This window comes from Myotis yumanensis, unplaced genomic scaffold (assembly GCF_028538775.1).
Source record: "Myotis yumanensis isolate MYYU_CA2020_CCGP unplaced genomic scaffold, mMyoYum1.0.hap1 SCAF_12, whole genome shotgun sequence".
Classification (NCBI taxonomy): Eukaryota; Metazoa; Chordata; class Mammalia; order Chiroptera; family Vespertilionidae; genus Myotis; species Myotis yumanensis.
Window position 1 is genome coordinate 9210302 of NW_027223763.1, and position 13398 is coordinate 9223699.

The following is a 13398-nucleotide window of genomic DNA, read 5'->3' on the forward strand; positions in this document are numbered from 1 at the left end:
TTTTATTCTAAAGTTCACACTCTCCTCTCTATATACTGATACCTCTAGTCAGTGAAAGACAGAAGATATAAGGCCAGGAGATGAAAAGCACCTAAAACTCATTTAACACTCTACTGATTAAGTGCAATTCTGTTGACACCTGAAAAAACTAGCCCATATAAGTGGTTTCCCCCATGTTCCTGTGGCTACTTCAGGAAACAGAACTCTCCCCTTCCCACCCCCGTCCCCGTCCCCAGAACTCTAGGTAAGCTTCACTTCAACACAGTAGCTCTGAAACAAAATACTTAAATTATTCTGATGGCATTTCCACAACAGACACTTATCTCTGGGAACACAGGAAAAGTCAGCTTAATATTATTGTACTACTCATTCACAAGGTCAGATTGTATTTCTGACCTTGTTAATATAGATATTTTTTAGAGGTAACCTTGTCTTTACTTATTCTGAAACAAATTTCTAAAGCATAATATAATTCATTTTATAAATATAAAAATGTGAATATTTTTGAGCAATAATCATTCAAAAACTTTTCTTCCTTTTAGGAAATTAGTCATATGTTTTCTTCTCATCTACAGTGAAGAAAACGAATCTATCCCATTTAGAGTATCAACCTGTCTACACTCAAATCTGAAACATTTATATTACTCATTTCTCCTTAAACTATGTGAATTTAATGCCATGCAAGCAAATCATTTGATAGATAACCAAAGCCTAAGATATATGCAATAAATATGGTTTCTCCTTTCTATGACCTATGATTTTCTCGGGAATGTGTATAGACAAACCACAAATGTTTGGCAAAAGACACATGTTTCATGCACTTTCTGATAAAAAAATAAATAAAAACAAAAGACCCTGGTCCACAGTTTCACAAGGATGGTGGGACATTTGACAAGTATGGGCAATCAATAAACATTTTCTGAGCATCTTCATTAACAGCACTGGAATAGGCACTGCATAATATTAAAAATTTTAATAAATATTCAAGTTCCACAGGTGTTTTTAAAACTATCTGAAAAGCCGAGGCCGGTTTGGCTCAGTGGATAGAGCGTCGGCCTGCGAACTGAGGGGTCCCGGGTTTGATTCCGGTCGGGGGCATGTGCCTGGGTTGCGGGCGCGTCCCCGGTGGGAGATGTGCAGGAGGCAGCTGATCGATGTTTCTAACTCTCTATCTCTCTCCCTTCCTCTCTGTAAAAAATCAATAAAATATATTTTTAAAAAAAAACTATCTGAAAAGATCTTTTCTCACGAGCGAAAGCAAAAATAAAACTTTCTGCTAGGGAACAATTTTAGACAGAAATCACCCTTTTCTTCAATTCACAGAGAACTGAACAGGTAAATACAATAAAGATATAACCATACCATTTCTCTTCTGCAGATATATCAGAGGTCTATTCATAGACAATCGTGTATCACAGCAAAGGGGTTTATGTGACATGTTCCTACTCTTACATTGCCAGAATCCATTTATCAGCATACTTCAAGGGCATATAGAGTTTATTGCCTATACAGTAAAAATATTAAAATGATTAACTCAAGCCTCTTCCCTACAGTATTACAGAAATACCCAACTTTCAATCCAATTTAGCCTTAAATGCTGTCTCTAATACCCTTGATGATATTTACAATATGTCCCCTAAGAAAGATTCTGCAAATCAATTTCTTTTCCTGATATAAAGGTCACCCTCAGAAAATGGAAAATTATAACCATAGGTTGATGGTTATAATGACCAAAATGTATAAATAATGGGAAATGGGAAAAAGAAGTTTCAAAAATATAGTTAAGATATACTCCTTCACATTTTAAAGCCAAGGTAATATACACTATTTAATGTCATGCATGAACTTGAAAACAAGTTTTACTTTTACTATTTAATGATCCATAGAAAAAGGGATTGGGGTGGGGGGAGGTTAGGCCTTATAGAACTCTACTATGATATAAAGAACCATTAAGAAATTCTCACTGTTGACAATCTCAAAGTATTACAGTTGCTTTGGAAAGAGAAAAACTTACCAGGCTAAATTCTATAAACTAAAGTGTCAATGACTTGCAAACTGCCATATTTGGTCAGTCTTTGCACACAAAGAGAAACATAGCTGTTAGGGTCAACAAGAGAGGTTGCAATGTAAGTTTAAATATCTATCTAATATTGTTTTGACTTACAAGTTTTCTAAAGAATAATGATCTGAGGATGATCAGAAAACTAGAGGGCAGGAGGGACAGAACAAGGTAACCAAATTATTGCAAAATGAAACAGCTGTTAAATTGATACACTGTTTTTTTTTTTCACATATACCAATGGACATGACTCTTTATTTTAGCCTTGGATTTTCTTTCTTTGGGACCTAACTATGGAAAACTAATAAAACAAGGCAATTACATACAATGCACCTAAATGTCATGCCCAACTATGAGTTATCTATGTTGGTTAAATTAGTATGTCTTTAATATTTGAGTTTTATCACCAAGAAAGATATGAGTTTTATTCATTTATTCCACATGCTTGAAAAGGTTAATGATATCTGATTATATTGAAAACTACACAGATATTATAGGCAGCCTATGTCAAAACCTCAGCACACTCAACAGTAGCACCAATTTAAATGAATTATTTTCTGAAGCCTGCAGTCAAAGGTCACTTGTTAAAACAATTACTATGAAATGATGAGACCTTCAAAGCAGGCTTTATTTTAGCTGGACACATTCTCAATAAAAGACAATGACTTCTTTAAAAGAATCTGGGCTGCAAAGTAGCTGGAAACATAATAAAAGACAATGACTTTTTTAAAGAATCTGGGCTGTAAAGTTGATATATATTTGTGGAAAATCATGTCACCCTCATGTAAATACTATGCAGAATACACTTCTTTTAATATGCAGTAGAAAAGATAAGAAGCAGGTGCCTTCACTTTTACAGTATCACTAAATTACCTCTTAATCCAGATTAAGCACCTGTAAACTGCTAATAGAACACCATGCCAAAAAAGGCCAAAATGTGTATATAGTTATAGGTTAACTATCCAGACAAATATATACCTTAACACCAATGAGTTAAATAACTGTAAACTGAATTATAAAACTAAAACAACAAAAAGGAAATGTACCAAAAAATAGCAACAGTTCAATTACAAATTTGAGTTGATAAATCCTATTAAAGCCACTTATGAATTTTAAATGTTACCCATACAAATCAATCATGGATTCAAAATTTACCAATGCAAACTGAGTTCTACAACGCAAGATCACAAAGAATTCTCTCCCTTATTCATTTGCAGTTTGAGTAAACACTACTTAAAAGCCTTCAAAATACATAAAAGAGCACTCTCCACCAACAGGTCCTTTTTTTTTTTTAAGTTAAATGTGCACTTCCTTGGCAACTAAGCCTTTTTTCAACTACTTTTCAAACATCAGTTTAATGTGACACAGTTCAAGTCACCCTCCATTGTTTTTTACTTCCTAAATAAACAAAGCAGCTGGAAACACACACACACACACACACACACACACACGTATGTGAATACAGGTATTTATTAGAGTGAAAATAACAAAATAATTATGAAACCTATCCCCGGCAGTTTTTTTTTCCATTGATAAAAATAGCAAAAGCTAAAATATCTCACATTCAAATTGGAACAGGACTTTGAACTAACGGAGAACTAGTAGTGTGAGTACCAGTATCATGACTACTTCTGCTTCCAATATAAATTAAAAGAATCCCCAAGTAACCCTAGTATGGAAATGCCTGTAAAAGCAGGTGCAGACTGTAACAGTCTGAATGATACTGACTAAAGTACTACCAGGCAATGGACAGCGAATTCCTGGAAGTCTGGTTATTTTCTGGCTTAACACCTAAAACCCTGAAGTTTGCATCCACAGCAAGGAAGTATTGGGAGCAGATATTTAAAGAAGATGGGGCGAGTGGGATGCCGCAGGCACTTCAAGTTTAGGCGGGGAAAATGAGATGGTAAGGCCAGCACGAGATGGCACATCCACACCAGAAGAAAGCAAGTCTTTCAAATGAGTCACAGCCCAGAAAGACGGGCCAGGGCCGAGGCCAGCCTAAGTCAGAAACGGGCCCTGGGGGCAAGAGGGAGAAACTGAGGCGGAGGAAGAGGCCAGATGCCCACACAGGACCTGGCCCAAAACATTAAAGTCAAAAGCCAAACCGGCTTTGCTAGGGGCCCAGAGGGGCAGCCACAAGTGTAAGACTCTGAAGGCAGACACCCACCCAAGACAGGGGGAACCGGTTCGGGCAGGGTCGCCGAGAGCGTTCCCACCTGCGCATGCGCCCTCTCCCCTCCGCCGCAGCTTCCCCTCCCCCCAATCACAGCTCCCCTCACAACACGGCTCTTCGAGGGAGCTGAACGCAGTCTCGCCGGCCCAGGCCCGCGGGATGGGACCACAGGCTGGCTCCTCGCAGAGGATACCCCCTGGCTTGGTAGAGGGAAGGTGGGAGGAGGAGGAGGGGAAACGCGGCCCTACCCGACCTGCCGTCTCCTCCTCCACCGCCTGCCGTTCGCCGTCCGGGAGGCTTCGTCGCCTGGGCCTCCCTAGCCGCCCAGCCCCCGTCTTCCCCGCCCCCTACTCACGTGAGAGCGGCTTTTTCCGCTCTCGGCCCGCCTCCCGCCCCGTGTCATAGGTCCGCGGCTGAGCCGCGCCGCCCCATTGGTCCAACAACAAGCGGCGAGGGCGTACTTCCTCTCCTCGACGCCCCACCTGGGCTTTGAGCCCGCCCCTAGTCTGCGCCTGCGCGGGGTCTACACTGGCGACAAGCCCTGTGGCCGGTGGGCTTGGACAGGTAGTGGCTGTGTGGCTGAGCAGGGACGAAGCAGGACGGGGATGGAGGGATTAGGAGGGAGCGGGAGAGGAAGCAGGCTGCTAGCACCTTTTGAGCAGGGAATCTTCTGCTCACCTTTCACGTTGAGTACTTCTTCAAAAGCAGCGCTTATCAGTGTTAGTCAACGCACCTGGCCTTTATTGAGAGCTCACGAATGTGCCAAGGATAGTGATGGGTCCCGGATATCTTATTTGGCTTTACTACAAACATACGAGAACCTGACTTTTCTCGTTTTACAAAGGAGCCCAACCTAAGTTAGAGAATTAAGTCTAGAAGTAAAACTTCTGACTCTCTGTCCAAGGCCTTGAGCTTATTATTAGAGGCACGCAGAATAGCACAAAAATGGACAAGGTTGTTTCAGTGTTACTCGAAAATGCGGCTGTAATTTTATTTGAAAATCATTCAAAAGTAGAATATGGAGCAACAACAATGTAAAGTATGGGGCTCGGCTACGGTGTTTTGGCTAGGATCAAGCCTCGGACTAATGAAAGGACAGGGTCCTCTCATTGCCACGTGCAAGTCCCAGCTGGAGGTCAGGGCCCTCCCAGCACAATCATAGCCAATGGCTGTGGTAGTAAGCTTGAACCTATGGTCCAAACACGTGGCCCCACGTGCCTTGTGCTAGAGTTCAGGTGCATGTAGTTGAGTGAGGTTGGAACTCACAAGAATGCTGTAAACAAAGTGATCACGCCCCTACTCGTGGCATCTGCTATAAAATAAAGACACGGCTTGTGGGTGCTGGCGCTGTCTCATCAGGGAGCAGCGTCCCACCTAGACCCAGCTTTCATTCTCTTGTCTGTCTTTCCTTAATCCTTTCACCCCCCCACTCAGTTTACCTTTGGCTGCAACAGTAAAGAATTTTGAATTCCCTGTCCTGAATAAGTTTACAATGTAGTTGGAAATAAAAACAATGATTAAAGGTGCTATTTCAGTCTTCATAATTTATAATTCTACAACCTCTTCCTTACTCTTTGCTTTTAATTCAAATAGCATATGCTCTTTTCCTGGTGAATGACTCATTCCCAATGTTTTCCTGTGGATACTGAATCGAGATCAACCAGAGAAAAAGCTGTTCTGTTACAGTCCTCTTTGTGACTTGTCTGTCACAATAGACTAGCGAAACTCCCTCAAGAAATAGTCCTGTTCCTTTTCTCCTTATACACTTATATAGAAATAATACCTATTTAAAAGATACAGTATTAGGAAGAAAGTAAAATGTCCTGAACCCAATATATATGTAAACCTTAAGAGAAAATTTTGAGACAAAATTTTATTACAGAATAGTATATCTTGGAGAAAAATACACACACGCTAAAATAACAAAAATATCACATTCCCACCACCAATGTTAATACTTTAATACATCCTTCTGTGTCAACATAGTTTTTCAAAATGAGATCACAGTATAGAAATCTACTTTAGTCAACGAACAACATATACATTATTTCAGTCACTTTTCCTCTCATATAATTCCTAGATCATATTCAAATTTTATATCAACCTAACAATGTTTTTCCTGTTGGCTTTCCCAAATCAGTAATATTTTAGTAAATCTTCCTCTCATTTAATACCTAACTATAATCAATTTTCTGTTACCTGCAATACATTTTTTAACAGCTAGTTTGCCCAAGTTAGTATCAAATCCAGGGCCACATATTGCTTCTAGTAGTGTTCCCAAGTATTTCTTAATCTAGCCCTTAAGAAAAAAATTTAAAGACATTGGCATATTAAAGAAATTAGACCACTTTAAGCTCCTTCTGAATCCAAATATTTGCTTCCTCATCACTGTTTGTTCCTCTCCCAAGCATGTCAAACTCGGCTGGCATGTCAAACTCAGACTAACATGGGCCAAATAAACAAGGTTTAAGTTTATGTGGCCTGCAAAAAAACAAAGCTTCAATTTTCATAGAAAAATAGGTTTATTTCGATAGAGACATGCTGAATACAAAGGGCAGAAATAAATGAGTAATCGTTAACAAAATAATAGAACATTTTAATAAAAATTAATATTTTTTCTTGAACATTAACTTACCAGACACTGAATAACTGCACAAATTAATAAGCGCAATGCAAATAAACCTATTTTTCTTGTTCTCCAAAAGTGAGATATTTCCTGTTGCTCACACCAAACAAGTCAGTACAAGGCTAATGACATGGCAATCAACTGCTAAAATATTCGCTGCTAGTATTAGTGGAGAGAAATGGTGCACCTGCAGGTAAGGCAAGTAAGGGAAATGAATGCAACATGTTTACAGTAATCAGTCATTAGCAAACGTTGTAGTTGGTTATTAATAATTATGTATAACAGGATATTGTAACAAGTTACAAAATTTTTATTAAAATGTTTCTTACATACAATTATATTAGCTGGGCCACAAACATATTGGTTGTGGGCCACATGCGGCCCGCGGGCCTTGAGTTTGACATGCTTGCTCTAGACCTTGTATTTCCTTGAGATATGATTTCTAGTTATATCTCAAGTTTCAATGGATTGAAGTCAAACATTTTGGGCTAGCACATACCATAGGTTATATGTCATATAATACAGAACTCAAGTATTTGGAGAACAAGGTTCTTATTTCCTATCCTGGCTCCAGCAAGCACACTTGAATGTAAAGATGATTGCCTGCCACAAGCTGAAGGGGTAAGAGATGGTTAGGTGTTATCACACTGAAGACTGACACTGAAATGAACCTCAATTTACCAACCAAGCCTTCCCCTGGAGAATGCAAGTTTTCAAATAGACTCCTGAGTTCCAAAATAGTTACTTGAGATTCTGCCAGGACAATTGTTATCTAGGTAGATGAGTTCCTTGCACTTCCTACTCCATCTGAGGAACAGAAAAAGAAAAACAGAAAGAAAAATGAACAGAGGCATAGGGATCTATTGGACACTGTCAAGAGAAACAAAATACCCCTGTGGGAATCCCAGGAGAAGAGAGAAAGGGGAGGAAGAATAATTATCAAACTGTAGCAAGCCAAAGAAAAGAATCTTGAAAGTAGCAAGAAAGAAATGATTAATCACATACAAAGGACCCTCTGTAAGATAAACAGCCAATTTTTCATCCTAAACCTTGGAGGCCAGAAAGTAGTGGGTTGATAATATTCCAAGTGCTGACAGAAAAAAAAAGCGTTGACAAAGAATTCTTTAAAAAAATGTTTTTTAAAAATAAGGGAGAGTCCAGCTGGTGTGGCTTAGTGGTTGAGTGTTGACCCATAAACCAGGAGGTCACGATTCCAGGTCACATGTCCAGGATGTGGGCTGGATCTCTGGATCGCTGGTGGGAGGCGTGCAGCCGATCGATGATTCACATCATTGATGTTTCTCTCTCCCCATCTCCCTTCCTCTCTCTGAAAATCAATAAAAAGATTTTTTTTTAAATGAGGGAGAAATTAACAAATTCCCTAATTTTAAAAAAAGTCAAAGGAGTTTGTTACTGTTAGTTACCACTGAACCTGCCCTTCAAGAATGCTAAGGGGAATCCTTCAGGTTGACCTGAAAAGACACTTGACAGTAACTAGAAGCCATAGGAGAAAATAAAGATCTCCTTTCAGTGTCAATACATGGACAATTATAAAAGCAAGTATTACTGTAATTATGACTTGTAGGTACACTTTTTATTTTCTCCATGACCTAAAGAGAAATGCATAAAAATATTAATCTATATTATTGGGCACAAATGTTTAAAGATGCAATTTATGACATCAATAGGAAGAGAGGACAGAGCTGTACAGTAGGAGTTTTTGTATGGTATTGAAGTTGGTATCAATTCTATTAGAATGTTGTAACTTTGGGCTATTAAATGTTATTCTCATGGCAACCACAAAGAAAATATCTATAGAAAATACACAGAAGGGTATGACAGGTGAATCAAAACATAACAAAAATCAAATAAACACAGAAAAAGGCAATAATGAAGAAAATGAAGGCACAAAAGCTATAAGGCCTATAGAAAACAAATAGCAAAATGGCAGAAACAAATCCTTATCAGTAATTACTTCAAATGTAAATTGCTAAAATTCTTCAATCAAAAGACAGATGGGCAGAATAGATTAAAAAACAACCATGATCCAACTATATGCAGTCTAGAAGAGACTCCCTTTATTTTTTAAATATTCTTTTAAAAAATATGTTTTTATTGATTTCAGAGAGAGGAAGGGAGAGATAGGAACATCTATGATGAGAGAGAAACATCACTGATTGGCTGCCTCTTGCATGTCCCCTACTGAGGATCAAGACCAAAATCAGGGCATGTGCCCTGACTGGGAATCAACCATGACCTCCTGGTTCAGGGGTCGATGCTCAATCACTAAGCTACACCAACTGGGCTAGAAGAAACTCACTTTACAATCCAAAGACATTAATTAGTTGAAAGTGAAAGGATAAAATAGAAGATATTTCATGTAAATAGCAACCAAAAGGGATCTGGGTTGGTTATACTGAGATATGCAAAACAGAGATGTAATTTTTTTTAAAAGGTTACAACAACAAAAGTAAATAAATAAATAAATAGGTTACAAGAGACAAAGAAGGTCATTACATATTAACAAAAGGTTCAATAAAGCATATGATATAAAATTATAAACTTTTACACAAATAACAGACAATATATATAAAGAAAAAAATTAACAGAATTAAAGGGACAAATAAAGAGTTCAACAGTAGTTGAAACTTCAATACCACACTTTCAATAATAAATAGCCCTGACCGGTTTGGCTCAGTGGATAGAGCATCGGCCTGCGGACTCAAGGGGGTGTGCAGGAGGCGGCTGATCGATGTTTCTCCCTCGTCGATGTTTCTAACTCTCTATCCCTCTCCCTTCCTCTCCGTAAAAAAATCAATAAAATATATTTAAAAGTAATAATAATAATAAATAGAACAAGCTATAGAAGATAAGTAAGGAAGTAGAGGACTTGAACATCACAATAAACAAAGTACACCTAACAGATACATAAAAAACAATCTATCCAACAACAGAATACACACTCTTTCCCAATGTACATAGTACATTCTCCCCACCACCTACAGTATAATAAAAGATTATTCAGCCCAGGAGGTGTGTGTCACTGGTTGAGTGTTGATCCATGAACCAAGTGGGTCACGGTTCAATTCCTGGTCAGGGCACATGTCTGGGTTTCAGGTTCAATCCCCAGTTGGGGGTGTGCAGGAGTCAGCCAATTGATGATTCTTTCTCATCATTGATGTTTCTATCTCTCTCTCCTTCTTTCTTCCTCTCTCTGAAATCATTTTAAAATATATATATTAAAAGTGTTATTCACATGACCAAGTGGGATTTATCAGAGAAATGCAAGGGAGGTTCAACATAATTCAATGTAATACATCATATTTTAAAAAATTAAAGGGTGTGGGTATGAGAACACATGATCATCTCAATTGACACAGAAAAGGCACTTGAAGATAACAATCCCTGTTCATGATAAGATCTCTCAGCAAACTAGTTATAGAAGGAAAATTCCTCAATATGATAAAGGTGTTTTTGAAAAATCCACAGCTAACAATATTCAAATAGTTTAGCCTCCCCTCTAGGATCAGGAACAAGTAAAGGAAACCTACATTCCTGCTGCTATTCAACATTGTACCGTAAATTCTCATCAGAGCTACTTTTAAAAAGAAAGAAAAAAGAAAATAGAAGGCATCCAAATTGAAAACTAAAAAGTGAAACTATCTTTATTCACAGGCAACATAATCATAAATATAGAAAATGAAGAAGTTACTAGAGCTAATAAATTCAGCAAAGTTGCAAGGTGTAAGATCAACACACAAAAAGCAATTGTTTCTACACACCAGCAATCAACAATATGAAAAGAAAATTAAGGAAGAAATTCTACTTACAATAGTATCCTATATAATAAAGATGTAATATGCAAATGGTCATTATGCTGACCAGATCAGCAGGAGGGTGGGGCAGCGAGCTACAAGTGGGCAGGGCAGTAAACAAGTGGGAGGTGAGGTGGAGAGCTACAGGAGCGGGCAGGGCAGCAAGGAAGCAAGTGGGAGGCAGAGAGCTACAGGAAGGGGCAGGGCAGCAAGCTATGAAGGGGTCGGGGAGCTACAGGAGGGTGGGGCAGCAGGCGGAGAGCTATAGGAGGGCAGCAGCAAGCTACTGGCACATGGATTCGTGTGCAGGGTTACTAGTCTATAATAATAAGAGGGTAATATGCTAATTAGACCAGACATCTTCCAGACGTCACTCTGGACGTCCTTCCTGACAAAACTGGGACAGAGGGAAGCCAGCCTGGTCCCGGGTGCCAGAGGGAAGCTGGCGCAGGCAGCCGGGGGAAGGACGGCCTACTCTTGCATGAATTTTCCTGCATCAGGCCTCTAGTCAAAAATAATTATATACCCTGAAAACTAGAAAACATTGCTGAAATTAATGAAGACCTAAGTACATGGAAAGTAATTCTGCATTCATGAACAGGAAGGCTTAAAATTAAGTTGTCTATACTACCAAAAGTGACCTACAGATTCAAAACAATCTCTATCAAAACTACAACAGCCTATTCTTCAGAAATGTAAAAGCTGACCCTCAAATGCACATGGAATTTCAGGGGGCCTGGAACAGCCAAAACAATCTCGAAAAAGAATAAAGTTGGAAGACTCATACTTCAAAACTTACTACAGCCGCCGAACCGGTTTGGCTCAGTGGATAGAGCGTCGGCCTGCGGACTCAAGGGTCCCAGGTTCGATTCCGGTCAAGGGCATGTACCTTGGTTGCGGGCACATCCCCAGTAGGGGGCGTGCAGGAGGCAGCTGATCGATCTCTCTCATTGATGTTTCTAACTCTCTGTCCCTCTTCCTTCTTCTCTGTAAAAAATGAATAAAATATATTTAAAAAACAAACAAACAAAAAAAAAACTTACTACAGCCTGGACAGTGTGACTCAGTGGTTAAAGTGTCAGCCAGCACACAGAAGGGTCACGGGTTCAATTGCTGGTGGATGTTACTTACCTGGGCTGCAGTTTGGATCCCAGGTCCCAGTGGGGAGAGTGCAGGTGGCAACCAATCTCTCTCTACTTATACCCCTCTCTCTCTCCTTCCCTTCCACTCTAAAAGTCAACGGAGGAGAAAACATCCTCGGGGGAAGATTAACAACAAAAAACATACTACAAAACTGCAACAATTAAAGCATTATGTTACTGCCCTAGCTGGTTTGGCTCAGTGGATAGAGCGTCCGCCTGCAGACTTAAAGGGTCCCAGATTCCATTCTGGTCAAGGGCACATGCCTGGGTTGCCAGCTCGATCCCCAGTAGGGGGCGTGCAGGAGGCAGCCGAACAATGATTCTCTCTCTCCCTCTCCCTTCCTCTCTGAAATCAATAAAAATATATTAAAAAACAAAACAGCCCTGACTGGTTTGGCTCAGTGGATAGAGCGTCGGCCTGCAGACTGAAAGGTCCCAGGTTTGATTCCAGTCAAGGGCATGTACCTTGGTTGCAGGCACATCCCCAGTAGGAGGGTGTGCAGGAGGCAGCTGATGGATGTTTCTCTCTCATCAATGTTTCTAACTCTATTCCTCTCCCTTCCTCTCTGTAAAAAATCAATAAAATATATTTAAATATATATATATATATTACTAGCATTAGAACAGACATATAGTTCAATGTAATAGAAGAGAGAGCCCAAAAATAAACCCTCACATATATAGTCAGTTGATTTTTCAACAAAGGTGCCAAGAACATTCAATGGGGAAATAAATGTCTTTTCAACCAATAGTACTGAGAAAACGCTATCCACAAGCAAAAAAATGAAGTCGGTTAGGTATAGCAGTGGTGACGATTACTCAACATTGTGACTGTACTTCATGCCCCAGAACTTCACACTTACAAATTACTAAAATGATAACTAACTATGAGTTCTACCACAATACGTCCCGGAGAACCCAGGGAGCAATTTGATTGGCAAGGAGAAGGAAAAGGAGCCTAGGATGACAAAGCTTCCTGGTCGGCAGGGCTGCGTCGTGGATGATGCCCTTCACCTATACAAGGACCACAGGAGATAAGAAGCAGATGAACGTGAGATAAGGTCAAAAGGTACATTGGGGGCGGGGGGGTTGCATTGACATTAGGACATTCAATTGAAGATGTCTTGTAGGCGGTTGGCCCTGGAGCTCAGGAGAGCCGTCTGGGCTGGCGAGAGAAATTTGGGGACGGTCAGCACGCAGTACGTACAGGAAGCCACGGGAATGCGAGACCTCCGGGAACACCAACATCCCAACGCGAGGAGAGCGAACTTGCTTTCAGGGCCCCCCCACAAGGCGAGTCCACATCCCGCGGCGAGACTTACCGAAGCTTCAGGGCGGAGTCGCCCTCCGGGCCCATGCAGACCAGGACCATGTAGGCAGGTCGAGGTCCAGCTCGAGAGGAGCCGCTGAGAAGCCAGAATCCCAAACGCTAAGGAACCCCCGCACCCCCAAGTCTCAGGAGTAACCGCTTGCACCTGGAGCCCAAAGCACTCGATCCGCACTCCGCCCTCCGCGTGGAAAGTCCCTCTCGCGGCCCCGTCGCCTTTCGAGCCTTCCGATTGGCGGAGAGGACTCTGGGA

At 40.4% G+C, this 13398-nt stretch overlaps 1 protein-coding gene and 1 long non-coding RNA gene across 3 annotated transcripts in view; both read right to left on the reverse strand.

Annotated features, from left to right (window-relative positions):
- Positions 1-4569, reverse strand: part of RABGAP1 (RAB GTPase activating protein 1) — a 127417-nt gene extending 122848 nt beyond the window's left edge. The window contains exon 1 of one of the 2 annotated variants that reach the window (XM_070430718.1): positions 4489-4569. The gene's annotated coding sequence lies outside the window, so the exon portion shown is untranslated. Of the gene's footprint in view, positions 1-4483 lie in introns of both variants that reach the window. The other variant, XM_070430717.1, reaches the window with a different exon arrangement.
- A 1570-nt stretch (positions 4570-6139) lies between these two features.
- On the reverse strand, positions 6140-13321 carry LOC139020791 (uncharacterized). Its single transcript, XR_011473361.1, has 3 exons — positions 13141-13321; positions 9865-10075; positions 6140-7668 (listed from the first exon to the last, which is right to left on the reverse strand). It is a non-coding gene; the product is annotated as an uncharacterized lncRNA (long non-coding RNA).
- Between the last annotated feature and the right edge of the window lie 77 nt (positions 13322-13398).